The sequence below is a fragment of the Pleurodeles waltl genome, chromosome 10 (assembly GCF_031143425.1).
Source record: "Pleurodeles waltl isolate 20211129_DDA chromosome 10, aPleWal1.hap1.20221129, whole genome shotgun sequence".
In the NCBI taxonomy this organism is placed as follows: domain Eukaryota; kingdom Metazoa; phylum Chordata; class Amphibia; order Caudata; family Salamandridae; genus Pleurodeles; species Pleurodeles waltl.
The window spans coordinates 329,743,670-329,757,924 of record NC_090449.1 but is presented as its reverse complement, the minus strand read 5'-3'; the positions used below and the strand labels follow the sequence as shown (position 1 = coordinate 329,757,924).

The 14,255-nt window shown below is 48.4% G+C and overlaps 11 non-coding genes across 11 annotated transcripts; all 11 read right to left on the bottom strand.

Annotated features, from left to right (window-relative positions):
* Nucleotides 1-1,020: 1,020 nt before the first annotated feature.
* On the bottom strand, nt 1,021-1,093 carry TRNAV-AAC (transfer RNA valine (anticodon AAC)). The gene has a single exon. It is a non-coding gene; the product is annotated as a tRNA-Val (tRNA).
* Nucleotides 1,094-2,614: 1,521 nt separating this feature from the next.
* Nucleotides 2,615-2,687, bottom strand: TRNAV-UAC (transfer RNA valine (anticodon UAC)). Its single transcript has one exon. It is a non-coding gene; the product is annotated as a tRNA-Val (tRNA).
* Nucleotides 2,688-3,131: 444 nt separating this feature from the next.
* TRNAP-UGG (transfer RNA proline (anticodon UGG)) lies at nt 3,132-3,203 on the bottom strand. Its single transcript has one exon. It is a non-coding gene; the product is annotated as a tRNA-Pro (tRNA).
* Nucleotides 3,204-6,131: 2,928 nt separating this feature from the next.
* TRNAV-UAC (transfer RNA valine (anticodon UAC)) lies at nt 6,132-6,204 on the bottom strand. The gene has a single exon. It is a non-coding gene; the product is annotated as a tRNA-Val (tRNA).
* A 444-nt stretch (nt 6,205-6,648) lies between these two features.
* On the bottom strand, nt 6,649-6,720 carry TRNAP-UGG (transfer RNA proline (anticodon UGG)). The gene has a single exon. It is a non-coding gene; the product is annotated as a tRNA-Pro (tRNA).
* Nucleotides 6,721-8,056: 1,336 nt separating this feature from the next.
* Nucleotides 8,057-8,129, bottom strand: TRNAV-AAC (transfer RNA valine (anticodon AAC)). Its single transcript has one exon. It is a non-coding gene; the product is annotated as a tRNA-Val (tRNA).
* Nucleotides 8,130-9,650: 1,521 nt separating this feature from the next.
* On the bottom strand, nt 9,651-9,723 carry TRNAV-UAC (transfer RNA valine (anticodon UAC)). The gene has a single exon. It is a non-coding gene; the product is annotated as a tRNA-Val (tRNA).
* Nucleotides 9,724-10,167: 444 nt separating this feature from the next.
* On the bottom strand, nt 10,168-10,239 carry TRNAP-UGG (transfer RNA proline (anticodon UGG)). Its single transcript has one exon. It is a non-coding gene; the product is annotated as a tRNA-Pro (tRNA).
* A 1,336-nt stretch (nt 10,240-11,575) lies between these two features.
* Nucleotides 11,576-11,648, bottom strand: TRNAV-AAC (transfer RNA valine (anticodon AAC)). The gene has a single exon. It is a non-coding gene; the product is annotated as a tRNA-Val (tRNA).
* A 1,521-nt stretch (nt 11,649-13,169) lies between these two features.
* Nucleotides 13,170-13,242, bottom strand: TRNAV-UAC (transfer RNA valine (anticodon UAC)). Its single transcript has one exon. It is a non-coding gene; the product is annotated as a tRNA-Val (tRNA).
* A 444-nt stretch (nt 13,243-13,686) lies between these two features.
* Nucleotides 13,687-13,758, bottom strand: TRNAP-UGG (transfer RNA proline (anticodon UGG)). Its single transcript has one exon. It is a non-coding gene; the product is annotated as a tRNA-Pro (tRNA).
* Nucleotides 13,759-14,255: the final 497 nt, after the last annotated feature.

The window sequence follows — 14,255 nt, the reverse complement described above, 5'->3', positions numbered from 1 at the left end:
TGTATTCAAGCACAATTGCTTGCTCAGTGCTCGATCAGGCGAGATTTATATGAGTGCCTCACAGGCCTGAAACACTCACCTGGGAGACGCGGGGTGGCTGAATTCCCAGAATGGCCTTCGATAGGAAAATCACCTCCTTTCCTCCCGACTCATTTCAGAATTGGGTGAAAATCGCAAGACAGTGTTCAGGGGTGCATGGGTACTGCCTACTCCCAGCTGCCTCTCTGTCTTCTTCATGTTAATTTCAAGTCACAAGGAGGGACCATTGCCATTCTGCTCCGCCCACCTAACCAGGAAACCCAGGTTGAGCTTGTCTGCCTGTTGTTGTTGCAGGGGCAGTGCCTTCTCTGCCCAAAAGTGGCAGGAGAGCCTCACTTCAAACGATGGAATCAACTGCTTAAGTAGAAACCAGCATGGTAGTTACAGTGATAAGGTGCAGCTCTAACAGAAGGCGTGACTGAGATGCCCCTTCCAGAAATACATGGAATGCTGATTGAGGGCCCAGCCGGAGGGTTGGTGGATTTCTTTTCATATGCTACAGCAGCTTGCAAAGATAGTGTTGTGGGGAGCTGGCTGTGCAAGCAGAGGAAGATTTAAGGGCAGAAAATAGACCTATCAGAAGTGCGATATGAACCCACAACTACATGAGCAAACCAGGATGCTTAGCTTAACTGAAGATCAAGCTCTCTTGAGGCTGCCGCCTTAGACCACTCGGCCATCCTGACAGCTGAGTCTGTGTTTAGGTCTGACTCCTCAGTCTGCACTTGTCGATGCTGCCGCTTGCAATGTTCCTATCAAGGTGACAGGTTTAAAGGCCCCACAATATAACATGGCCAAGAAAAAAAAAAGTAAAAAACAGAATAAGAAACCAGGCACATGCACGACTACGCAAAGATGCAGATAACTTTTTACCGGCCTGCAATAGTAATACAAGTTTTACACAGGTCACAAGTTTTTAAAGGCCATCCCTGAGTGAGACTAAGCTTTTAGGGAGCAAACACAAAAGCAGACACTGCCCATTGTTTCTGCCCGGTCTCGAACCGGGGACCTTTCGCGTGTTAGGCGAACGTGATAACCACTACACTACAGAAACAAGCATGAGGGCTTGACTGAAGGAGCAAAATTCCCCTCATATGTTTGCCCGATTGCCTCTATACTTGATCAGCAGTTGCTCACAAAGCGAGGAGTAAGTGTGAAAATTGCAGCGTTGTCAGCCAGCAAGCGTACACTCAGATGTACTGAAAAGTCACAGCTGCGGGTAGAGACAAATATCTGATGCCTAAATGCCTGAAACCAGAGCCTGTGAAAGCATCACACAGAGCACACTGAAAGCAAGCAGGAAGGAAGCCAAGGCATGGTGATCCTTTTTTTCTCCTGAGGCTAAAAATATTTTGCACAACAATGCTTTGAGTGGAATGAGGAATCTTCAAGCTTTGTGTATTTTGAGTAAAATTTGTGTGTTTTCTGCTAAAAAGGGTGTGTTGGGGATTTGGACCCGGACACCAACGAGCGAGGGCACAGAAGCACCACTGCTCAGACCCTGCTCCTAGGGTTGTGGGCAGAGAGTGGGCGAATACATCGCAAGGCAAGAAAATGCACATGGTTCTCTCTTCTGCAATATGACTAGAGTCATTTCCATGGTCGTCATCGAACATGACATAAAACGCCTCTATCCTTTAGACCTTTTGGCCCATAATTACAAGAGGATGACTGAGTGAGACGCTCTGCCAAATTTGGCAGCCTCGCACTCAGTCATTTTCAAAATGCAGGGAAGCGCCGTATTTAGTAGAATACAGCGCACCCCTGTGCTTCCCTCTGCGCCAGCTCTAAATTAGCTGCCGAGCACCAACGCAGCCATCCTTGCGCCATGGTACAAGGATGGCTGCGTGGAGGGGGAAATTGTTTTTGTTCAGGAAGGCACACCTTCCTGCACAACAGAAATCTTCAGTGGCGATATGTTCGTGCAGCACACATAGAAAGAGCAAAAATGAGGAGAAATGAAAACATTTCTGCTCGTTTCTCCACTATAACGACACCCATTGTATGGCGCTTGGATTTTGGCGCTGCCACAGATTTACAAAAACTCGTAAAACTGGAGCAGCATCAAAATGCTATGGTGTTGCAGTGGCCCACCCAGAGCAACGCCCATTGCACGCCCCTTCCAGGGAAAGGGCTGCGTGTGAAGGGGCCGTATTTACAAGGTGGTGTTAAGCCACAAAACGTGGTTGAACGGCGTCTTGTAAATACGGCACAGTACATAGTGCCACCGGGGCGTCACTAAAGATGATGTGCCGGTGGCGATAGGGCCTTGTAAGTCTGGCCCTTTCTTTGCTCAAGGTGTATGTTCTTGGTGAAGGTAGGAAAGCCATTTTCGCTCTCATACCTTCCTTCCTTGGCTGGCTTGACCACAGTAGGCCCAGGCTTCAATGGAAAGGTCAAAAAGGGAGCAACTGACTGCCGTAAGGTGTATCGTCTTCTCTTGGTGAGTTGAGACCGATGCCCTTGGAGCGTAGTACCTCACGATGGTGAGGGATAGACACAGCCTCTTTAATTTCAATTTACCTGTCAGGTGAGGTGGTAAATGCAAATAATGTGATAAAGCACAGCAACTTGCTGTTTCTGCCTGGCCTCGAACCAGGGACCTTTCGCGTGTAAGGCGAACGTGATAACCACTACACTACAGAAACAGACATGCCTGCTTATTTGCTTCATGTGGCTATGCATTGGACTGGAACCACTGCACTGGAAACAGACACACCTGCTTTCTTTATGTGGCTATGCTTTGGACTGGAATGCAAGGACTAAGGGACAATATTCATGACGCTCAAAGCTGAGCCTTTCTGACAGGATCTCTTCCTTTGGAAGAAAGGAACTGGGATCACTTTCATTCCAAGAGGTGATTTCAAAACCAGCCCTGCAATTACTTTGGAGAAGCACTGTGCATTTCATGTTCCAACGAGAAGTGCTGCTCCAACACAAAAAAGCAGTTAGAAAGAAATCCCGCACTCCTTCATCATGCCGAACTGCCTCGACACCAGTAGAAAGCATGCAATGCATTCCACCATGGCATCTTACAAGAGTGGAAAGCAGAAATACTCCTGTTTAAAAACAGATCGAACCTATGAAGGCACGGGCTCGTCCGGGATTTGAACCCGGGACCTCTCACACCCAAAGCGAGAATCATACCCCTAGACCAACGAGCCTGCTGCTGCAAAAGCCTTTCAAACATCTTCTGAAGTGTCTTTGTGAAAAAGCAGGGCCACTTGGAGACTCTCCTTCTAAGCGTGCCATAGCAATTGATGTTTTGTGCCAAGGGTTTTTTTTTGCCTCTAGCAAGGCAAGAGGTAGTCAAGAAGCCCTATGCTAGCAAGCTGAACTGTGGCGCTGATGAGAAAAGCAGACCCTTTCTGGTAGTTGTACGCCTCCGCAGGACCTGGGCCCTTGCACCGTAGACTTCCAGACCAGAAGCACTGAAGGGCCTGCCATCTCTTGCGCCTGAGCCAGAGGAGCATGCCTCTTGTATTCAAGCACAATTGCTCGCTCAGTGCTCGATCAGGCGAGATTTATATGAGTGCCTCACAGGCCTGAAACACTCACCTGGGAGACGCGGGGTGGCTGAATTCCCAGAATGGCCTTCGATAGGAAAATCACCTCCTTTCCTCCCGACTCATTTCAGAATTGGGTGAAAATCGCAAGACAGTGTTCAGGGGTGCATGGGTACTGCCTACTCCCAGCTGCCTCTCTGTCTTCTTCATGTTAATTTCAAGTCACAAGGAGGGACCATTGCCATTCTGCTCCGCCCACCTAACCAGGAAACCCAGGTTGAGCTTGTCTGCCTGTTGTTGTTGCAGGGGCAGTGCCTTCTCTGCCCAAAAGTGGCAGGAGAGCCTCACTTCAAACGATGGAATCAACTGCTTAAGTAGAAACCAGCATGGTAGTTACAGTGATAAGGTGCAGCTCTAACAGAAGGCGTGACTGAGATGCCCCTTCCAGAAATACATGGAATGCTGATTGAGGGCCCAGCCGGAGGGTTGGTGGATTTCTTTTCATATGCTACAGCAGCTTGCAAAGATAGTGTTGTGGGGAGCTGGCTGTGCAAGCAGAGGAAGATTTAAGGGCAGAAAATAGACCTATCAGAAGTGCGATATGAACCCACAACTACATGAGCAAACCAGGATGCTTAGCTTAACTGAAGATCAAGCTCTCTTGAGGCTGCCGCCTTAGACCACTCGGCCATCCTGACAGCTGAGTCTGTGTTTAGGTCTGACTCCTCAGTCTGCACTTGTCGATGCTGCCGCTTGCAATGTTCCTATCAAGGTGACAGGTTTAAAGGCCCCACAATATAACATGGCCAAGAAAAAAAAAAGTAAAAAACAGAATAAGAAACCAGGCACATGCACGACTACGCAAAGATGCAGATAACTTTTTACCGGCCTGCAATAGTAATACAAGTTTTACACAGGTCACAAGTTTTTAAAGGCCATCCCTGAGTGAGACTAAGCTTTTAGGGAGCAAACACAAAAGCAGACACTGCCCATTGTTTCTGCCTGGTCTCGAACCGGGGACCTTTCGCGTGTTAGGCGAACGTGAAACCACTACACTACAGAAACAAGCATGAGGGCTTGACTGAAGGAGCAAAATTCCCCTCATATGTTTGCCCGATTGCCTCTATACTTGATCAGCAGTTGCTCGCAAAGCGAGGAGTAAGTGTGAAAATTGCAGCGTTGTCAGCCAGCAAGCGTACACTCAGATGTACTGAAAAGTCACAGCTGCGGGTAGAGACAAATATCTGATGCCTAAATGCCTGAAACCAGAGCCTGTGAAAGCATCACACAGAGCACACTGAAAGCAAGCAGGAAGGAAGCCAAGGCATGGTGATCCTTTTTTTCTCCTGAGGCTAAAAATATTTTGCACAACAATGCTTTGAGTGGAATGAGGAATCTTCAAGCTTTGTGTATTTTGAGTAAAATTTGTGTGTTTTCTGCTAAAAAGGGTGTGTTGGGGATTTGGACCCGGACACCAACGAGCGAGGGCACAGAAGCACCACTGCTCAGACCCTGCTCCTAGGGTTGAGGGCAGAGAGTGGGCGAATACATCGCAAGGCAAGAAAATGCACATGGTTCTCTCTTCTGCAATATGACTAGAGTCATTTCCATGGTCGTCATCGAACATGACATAAAACGCCTCTATCCTTTAGACCTTTTGGCCCATAATTACAAGAGGATGACTGAGTGAGACGCTCTGCCAAATTTGGCAGCCTCGCACTCAGTCATTTTCAAAATGCAGGGAAGCGCCGTATTTAGTAGAATACAGCGCACCCCTGTGCTTCCCTCTGCGCCAGCTCTAAATTAGCTGCCGAGCACCAACGCAGCCATCCTTGCGCCATGGTACAAGGATGGCTGCGTGGAGGGGGAAATTGTTTTTGTTCAGGAAGGCACACCTTCCTGCACAACAGAAATCTTCAGTGGCGATATGTTCGTGCAGCACACATAGAAAGAGCAAAAATGAGGAGAAATGAAAACATTTCTGCTCGTTTCTCCACTATAACGACACCCATTGTATGGCGCTTGGATTTTGGCGCTGCCACAGATTTACAAAAACTCGTAAAACTGGAGCAGCATCAAAATGCTATGGTGTTGCAGTGGCCCACCCAGAGCAACGCCCATTGCACGCCCCTTCCAGGGAAAGGGCTGCGTGTGAAGGGGCCGTATTTACAAGGTGGTGTTAAGCCACAAAACGTGGTTGAACGGCGTCTTGTAAATACGGCACAGTACATAGTGCCACCGGGGCGTCACTAAAGATGATGTGCCGGTGGCGATAGGGCCTTGTAAGTCTGGCCCTTTCTTTGCTCAAGGTGTATGTTCTTGGTGAAGGTAGGAAAGCCATTTTCGCTCTCATACCTTCCTTCCTTGGCTGGCTTGACCACAGTAGGCCCAGGCTTCAATGGAAAGGTCAAAAAGGGAGCAACTGACTGCCGTAAGGTGTATCGTCTTCTCTTGGTGAGTTGAGACCGATGCCCTTGGAGCGTAGTACCTCACGATGGTGAGGGATAGACACAGCCTCTTTAATTTCAATTTACCTGTCAGGTGAGGTGGTAAATGCAAATAATGTGATAAAGCACAGCAACTTGCTGTTTCTGCCTGGCCTCGAACCAGGGACCTTTCGCGTGTAAGGCGAACGTGATAACCACTACACTACAGAAACAGACATGCCTGCTTATTTGCTTCATGTGGCTATGCATTGGACTGGAACCACTGCACTGGAAACAGACACACCTGCTTTCTTTATGTGGCTATGCTTTGGACTGGAATGCAAGGACTAAGGGACAATATTCATGACGCTCAAAGCTGAGCCTTTCTGACAGGATCTCTTCCTTTGGAAGAAAGGAACTGGGATCACTTTCATTCCAAGAGGTGATTTCAAAACCAGCCCTGCAATTACTTTGGAGAAGCACTGTGCATTTCATGTTCCAACGAGAAGTGCTGCTCCAACACAAAAAAGCAGTTAGAAAGAAATCCCGCACTCCTTCATCATGCCGAACTGCCTCGACACCAGTAGAAAGCATGCAATGCATTCCACCATGGCATCTTACAAGAGTGGAAAGCAGAAATACTCCTGTTTAAAAACAGATCGAACCTATGAAGGCACGGGCTCGTCCGGGATTTGAACCCGGGACCTCTCACACCCAAAGCGAGAATCATACCCCTAGACCAACGAGCCTGCTGCTGCAAAAGCCTTTCAAACATCTTCTGAAGTGTCTTTGTGAAAAAGCAGGGCCACTTGGAGACTCTCCTTCTAAGCGTGCCATAGCAATTGATGTTTTGTGCCAAGGGTTTTTTTTTTGCCTCTAGCAAGGCAAGAGGTAGTCAAGAAGCCCTATGCTAGCAAGCTGAACTGTGGCGCTGATGAGAAAAGCAGACCCTTTCTGGTAGTTGTACGCCTCCGCAGGACCTGGGCCCTTGCACCGTAGACTTCCAGACCAGAAGCACTGAAGGGCCTGCCATCTCTTGCGCCTGAGCCAGAGGAGCATGCCTCTTGTATTCAAGCACAATTGCTTGCTCAGTGCTCGATCAGGCGAGATTTATATGAGTGCCTCACAGGCCTGAAACACTCACCTGGGAGACGCGGGGTGGCTGAATTCCCAGAATGGCCTTCGATAGGAAAATCACCTCCTTTCCTCCCGACTCATTTCAGAATTGGGTGAAAATCGCAAGACAGTGTTCAGGGGTGCATGGGTACTGCCTACTCCCAGCTGCCTCTCTGTCTTCTTCATGTTAATTTCAAGTCACAAGGAGGGACCATTGCCATTCTGCTCCGCCCACCTAACCAGGAAACCCAGGTTGAGCTTGTCTGCCTGTTGTTGTTGCAGGGGCAGTGCCTTCTCTGCCCAAAAGTGGCAGGAGAGCCTCACTTCAAACGATGGAATCAACTGCTTAAGTAGAAACCAGCATGGTAGTTACAGTGATAAGGTGCAGCTCTAACAGAAGGCGTGACTGAGATGCCCCTTCCAGAAATACATGGAATGCTGATTGAGGGCCCAGCCGGAGGGTTGGTGGATTTCTTTTCATATGCTACAGCAGCTTGCAAAGATAGTGTTGTGGGGAGCTGGCTGTGCAAGCAGAGGAAGATTTAAGGGCAGAAAATAGACCTATCAGAAGTGCGATATGAACCCACAACTACATGAGCAAACCAGGATGCTTAGCTTAACTGAAGATCAAGCTCTCTTGAGGCTGCCGCCTTAGACCACTCGGCCATCCTGACAGCTGAGTCTGTGTTTAGGTCTGACTCCTCAGTCTGCACTTGTCGATGCTGCCGCTTGCAATGTTCCTATCAAGGTGACAGGTTTAAAGGCCCCACAATATAACATGGCCAAGAAAAAAAAAAGTAAAAAACAGAATAAGAAACCAGGCACATGCACGACTACGCAAAGATGCAGATAACTTTTTACCGGCCTGCAATAGTAATACAAGTTTTACACAGGTCACAAGTTTTTAAAGGCCATCCCTGAGTGAGACTAAGCTTTTAGGGAGCAAACACAAAAGCAGACACTGCCCATTGTTTCTGCCCGGTCTCGAACCGGGGACCTTTCGCGTGTTAGGCGAACGTGATAACCACTACACTACAGAAACAAGCATGAGGGCTTGACTGAAGGAGCAAAATTCCCCTCATATGTTTGCCCGATTGCCTCTATACTTGATCAGCAGTTGCTCACAAAGCGAGGAGTAAGTGTGAAAATTGCAGCGTTGTCAGCCAGCAAGCGTACACTCAGATGTACTGAAAAGTCACAGCTGCGGGTAGAGACAAATATCTGATGCCTAAATGCCTGAAACCAGAGCCTGTGAAAGCATCACACAGAGCACACTGAAAGCAAGCAGGAAGGAAGCCAAGGCATGGTGATCCTTTTTTTCTCCTGAGGCTAAAAATATTTTGCACAACAATGCTTTGAGTGGAATGAGGAATCTTCAAGCTTTGTGTATTTTGAGTAAAATTTGTGTGTTTTCTGCTAAAAAGGGTGTGTTGGGGATTTGGACCCGGACACCAACGAGCGAGGGCACAGAAGCACCACTGCTCAGACCCTGCTCCTAGGGTTGAGGGCAGAGAGTGGGCGAATACATCGCAAGGCAAGAAAATGCACATGGTTCTCTCTTCTGCAATATGACTAGAGTCATTTCCATGGTCGTCATCGAACATGACATAAAACGCCTCTATCCTTTAGACCTTTTGGCCCATAATTACAAGAGGATGACTGAGTGAGACGCTCTGCCAAATTTGGCAGCCTCGCACTCAGTCATTTTCAAAAAAAAGGGAAGCGCCGTATTTAGTAGAATACAGCGCACCCCTGTGCTTCCCTCTGCGCCAGCTCTAAATTAGCTGCCGAGCACCAACGCAGCCATCCTTGCGCCATGGTACAAGGATGGCTGCGTGGAGGGGGAAATTGTTTTTGTTCAGGAAGGCACACCTTCCTGCACAACAGAAATCTTCAGTGGCGATATGTTCGTGCAGCACACATAGAAAGAGCAAAAATGAGGAGAAATGAAAACATTTCTGCTCGTTTCTCCACTATAACGACACCCATTGTATGGCGCTTGGATTTTGGCGCTGCCACAGATTTACAAAAACTCGTAAAACTGGAGCAGCATCAAAATGCTATGGTGTTGCAGTGGCCCACCCAGAGCAACGCCCATTGCACGCCCCTTCCAGGGAAAGGGCTGCGTGTGAAGGGGCCGTATTTACAAGGTGGTGTTAAGCCACAAAACGTGGTTGAACGGCGTCTTGTAAATACGGCACAGTACATAGTGCCACCGGGGCGTCACTAAAGATGATGTGCCGGTGGCGATAGGGCCTTGTAAGTCTGGCCCTTTCTTTGCTCAAGGTGTATGTTCTTGGTGAAGGTAGGAAAGCCATTTTCGCTCTCATACCTTCCTTCCTTGGCTGGCTTGACCACAGTAGGCCCAGGCTTCAATGGAAAGGTCAAAAAGGGAGCAACTGACTGCCGTAAGGTGTATCGTCTTCTCTTGGTGAGTTGAGACCGATGCCCTTGGAGCGTAGTACCTCACGATGGTGAGGGATAGACACAGCCTCTTTAATTTCAATTTACCTGTCAGGTGAGGTGGTAAATGCAAATAATGTGATAAAGCACAGCAACTTGCTGTTTCTGCCTGGCCTCGAACCAGGGACCTTTCGCGTGTAAGGCGAACGTGATAACCACTACACTACAGAAACAGACATGCCTGCTTATTTGCTTCATGTGGCTATGCATTGGACTGGAACCACTGCACTGGAAACAGACACACCTGCTTTCTTTATGTGGCTATGCTTTGGACTGGAATGCAAGGACTAAGGGACAATATTCATGACGCTCAAAGCTGAGCCTTTCTGACAGGATCTCTTCCTTTGGAAGAAAGGAACTGGGATCACTTTCATTCCAAGAGGTGATTTCAAAACCAGCCCTGCAATTACTTTGGAGAAGCACTGTGCATTTCATGTTCCAACGAGAAGTGCTGCTCCAACACAAAAAAGCAGTTAGAAAGAAATCCCGCACTCCTTCATCATGCCGAACTGCCTCGACACCAGTAGAAAGCATGCAATGCATTCCACCATGGCATCTTACAAGAGTGGAAAGCAGAAATACTCCTGTTTAAAAACAGATCGAACCTATGAAGGCACGGGCTCGTCCGGGATTTGAACCCGGGACCTCTCACACCCAAAGCGAGAATCATACCCCTAGACCAACGAGCCTGCTGCTGCAAAAGCCTTTCAAACATCTTCTGAAGTGTCTTTGTGAAAAAGCAGGGCCACTTGGAGACTCTCCTTCTAAGCGTGCCATAGCAATTGATGTTTTGTGCCAAGGGTTTTTTTTTTGCCTCTAGCAAGGCAAGAGGTAGTCAAGAAGCCCTATGCTAGCAAGCTGAACTGTGGCGCTGATGAGAAAAGCAGACCCTTTCTGGTAGTTGTACGCCTCCGCAGGACCTGGGCCCTTGCACCGTAGACTTCCAGACCAGAAGCACTGAAGGGCCTGCCATCTCTTGCGCCTGAGCCAGAGGAGCATGCCTCTTGTATTCAAGCACAATTGCTCGCTCAGTGCTCGATCAGGCGAGATTTATATGAGTGCCTCACAGGCCTGAAACACTCACCTGGGAGACGCGGGGTGGCTGAATTCCCAGAATGGCCTTCGATAGGAAAATCACCTCCTTTCCTCCCGACTCATTTCAGAATTGGGTGAAAATCGCAAGACAGTGTTCAGGGGTGCATGGGTACTGCCTACTCTCAGCTGCCTCTCTGTCTTCTTCATGTTAATTTCAAGTCACAAGGAGGGACCATTGCCATTCTGCTCCGCCCACCTAACCAGGAAACCCAGGTTGAGCTTGTCTGCCTGTTGTTGTTGCAGGGGCAGTGCCTTCTCTGCCCAAAAGTGGCAGGAGAGCCTCACTTCAAACGATGGAATCAACTGCTTAAGTAGAAACCAGCATGGTAGTTACAGTGATAAGGTGCAGCTCTAACAGAAGGCGTGACTGAGATGCCCCTTCCAGAAATACATGGAATGCTGATTGAGGGCCCAGCCGGAGGGTTGGTGGATTTCTTTTCATATGCTACAGCAGCTTGCAAAGATAGTGTTGTGGGGAGCTGGCTGTGCAAGCAGAGGAAGATTTAAGGGCAGAAAATAGACCTATCAGAAGTGCGATATGAACCCACAACTACATGAGCAAACCAGGATGCTTAGCTTAACTGAAGATCAAGCTCTCTTGAGGCTGCCGCCTTAGACCACTCGGCCATCCTGACAGCTGAGTCTGTGTTTAGGTCTGACTCCTCAGTCTGCACTTGTCGATGCTGCCGCTTGCAATGTTCCTATCAAGGTGACAGGTTTAAAGGCCCCACAATATAACATGGCCAAGAAAAAAAAAAGTAAAAAACAGAATAAGAAACCAGGCACATGCACGACTACGCAAAGATGCAGATAACTTTTTACCGGCCTGCAATAGTAATACAAGTTTTACACAGGTCACAAGTTTTTAAAGGCCATCCCTGAGTGAGACTAAGCTTTTAGGGAGCAAACACAAAAGCAGACACTGCCCATTGTTTCTGCCCGGTCTCGAACCGGGGACCTTTCGCGTGTTAGGCGAACGTGATAACCACTACACTACAGAAACAAGCATGAGGGCTTGACTGAAGGAGCAAAATTCCCCTCATATGTTTGCCCGATTGCCTCTATACTTGATCAGCAGTTGCTCGCAAAGCGAGGAGTAAGTGTGAAAATTGCAGCGTTGTCAGCCAGCAAGCGTACACTCAGATGTACTGAAAAGTCACAGCTGCGGGTAGAGACAAATATCTGATGCCTAAATGCCTGAAACCAGAGCCTGTGAAAGCATCACACAGAGCACACTGAAAGCAAGCAGGAAGGAAGCCAAGGCATGGTGATCCTTTTTTTCTCCTGAGGCTAAAAATATTTTGCACAACAATGCTTTGAGTGGAATGAGGAATCTTCAAGCTTTGTGTATTTTGAGTAAAATTTGTGTGTTTTCTGCTAAAAAGGGTGTGTTGGGGATTTGGACCCGGACACCAACGAGCGAGGGCACAGAAGCACCACTGCTCAGACCCTGCTCCTAGGGTTGAGGGCAGAGAGTGGGCGAATACATCGCAAGGCAAGAAAATGCACATGGTTCTCTCTTCTGCAATATGACTAGAGTCATTTCCATGGTCGTCATCGAACATGACATAAAACGCCTCTATCCTTTAGACCTTTTGGCCCATAATTACAAGAGGATGACTGAGTGAGACGCTCTGCCAAATTTGGCAGCCTCGCACTCAGTCATTTTCAAAAAAAAGGGAAGCGCCGTATTTAGTAGAATACAGCGCACCCCTGTGCTTCCCTCTGCGCCAGCTCTAAATTAGCTGCCGAGCACCAACGCAGCCATCCTTGCGCCATGGTACAAGGATGGCTGCGTGGAGGGGGAAATTGTTTTTGTTCAGGAAGGCACACCTTCCTGCACAACAGAAATCTTCAGTGGCGATATGTTCGTGCAGCACACATAGAAAGAGCAAAAATGAGGAGAAATGAAAATATTTCTGCTCGTTTCTCCACTATAACGACACCCATTGTATGGCGCTTGGATTTTGGCGCTGCCACAGATTTACAAAAACTCGTAAGACTGGAGCAGCATCAAAATGCGATGGTGTTGCAGTGGCCCACCCAGAGCAACGCCCATTGCACGCCCCTTCCAGGGAAAGGGCTGCGTGTGAAGGGGCCGTATTTACAAGGTGGTGTTAAGCCACAAAACGTGGTTGAACGGCGTCTTGTAAATACGGCACAGTACATAGTGCCACCGGGGCGTCACTAAAGATGATGTGCCGGTGGCGATAGGGCCTTGTAAGTCTGGCCCTTTCTTTGCTCAAGGTGTATGTTCTTGGTGAAGGTAGGAAAGCCATTTTCGCTCCCATACCTTCCTTCCTTGGCTGGCTTGACCACAGTAGGCCCAGGCTTCAATGGAAAGGTCAAAAAGGGAGCAACTGACTGCCGTAAGGTGTATCGTCTTCTCTTGGTGAGTTGAGACCGATGCCCTTGGAGCGTAGTACCTCACGATGGTGAGGGATAGACACAGCCTCTTTAATTTCAATTTACCTGTCAGGTGAGGTGGTAAATGCAAATAATGTGATAAAGCACAGCAACTTGCTGTTTCTGCCTGGCCTCGAACCAGGGACCTTTCGCGTGTAAGGCGAACGTGATAACCACTACACTACAGAAACAGACATGCCTGCTTATTTGCTTCATGTGGCTATGCATTGGACTGGAACCACTGCACTGGAAACAGACACACCTGCTTTCTTTATGTGGCTATGCTTTGGACTGGAATGCAAGGACTAAGGGACAATATTCATGACGCTCAAAGCTGAGCCTTTCTGACAGGATCTCTTCCTTTGGAAGAAAGGAACTGGGATCACTTTCATTCCAAGAGGTGATTTCAAAACCAGCCCTGCAATTACTTTGGAGAAGCACTGTGCATTTCATGTTCCAACGAGAAGTGCTGCTCCAACACAAAAAAGCAGTTAGAAAGAAATCCCGCACTCCTTCATCATGCCGAACTGCCTCGACACCAGTAGAAAGCATGCAATGCATTCCACCATGGCATCTTACAAGAGTGGAAAGCAGAAATACTCCTGTTTAAAAACAGATCGAACCTATGAAGGCACGGGCTCGTCCGGGATTTGAACCCGGGACCTCTCACACCCAAAGCGAGAATCATACCCCTAGACCAACGAGCCTGCTGCTGCAAAAGCCTTTCAAACATCTTCTGAAGTGTCTTTGTGAAAAAGCAGGGCCACTTGGAGACTCTCCTTCTAAGCGTGCCATAGCAATTGATGTTTTGTGCCAAGGGTTTTTTTTTTGCCTCTAGCAAGGCAAGAGGTAGTCAAGAAGCCCTATGCTAGCAAGCTGAACTGTGGCGCTGATGAGAAAAGCAGACCCTTTCTGGTAGTTGTACGCCTCCGCAGGACCTGGGCCCTTGCACCGTAGACTTCCAGACCAGAAGCACTGAAGGGCCTGCCATCTCTTGCGCCTGAGCCAGAGGAGCATGCCTCTTGTATTCAAGCACAATTGCTCGCTCAGTGCTCGATCAGGCGAGATTTATATGAGTGCCTCACAGGCCTGAAACACTCACCTGGGAGACGCGGGGTGGCTGAATTCCCAGAATGGCCTTCGATAGGAAAATCACCTCCTTTCCTCCCGACTCATTTCAGAATTGGGTGAAAATCGCAAGACA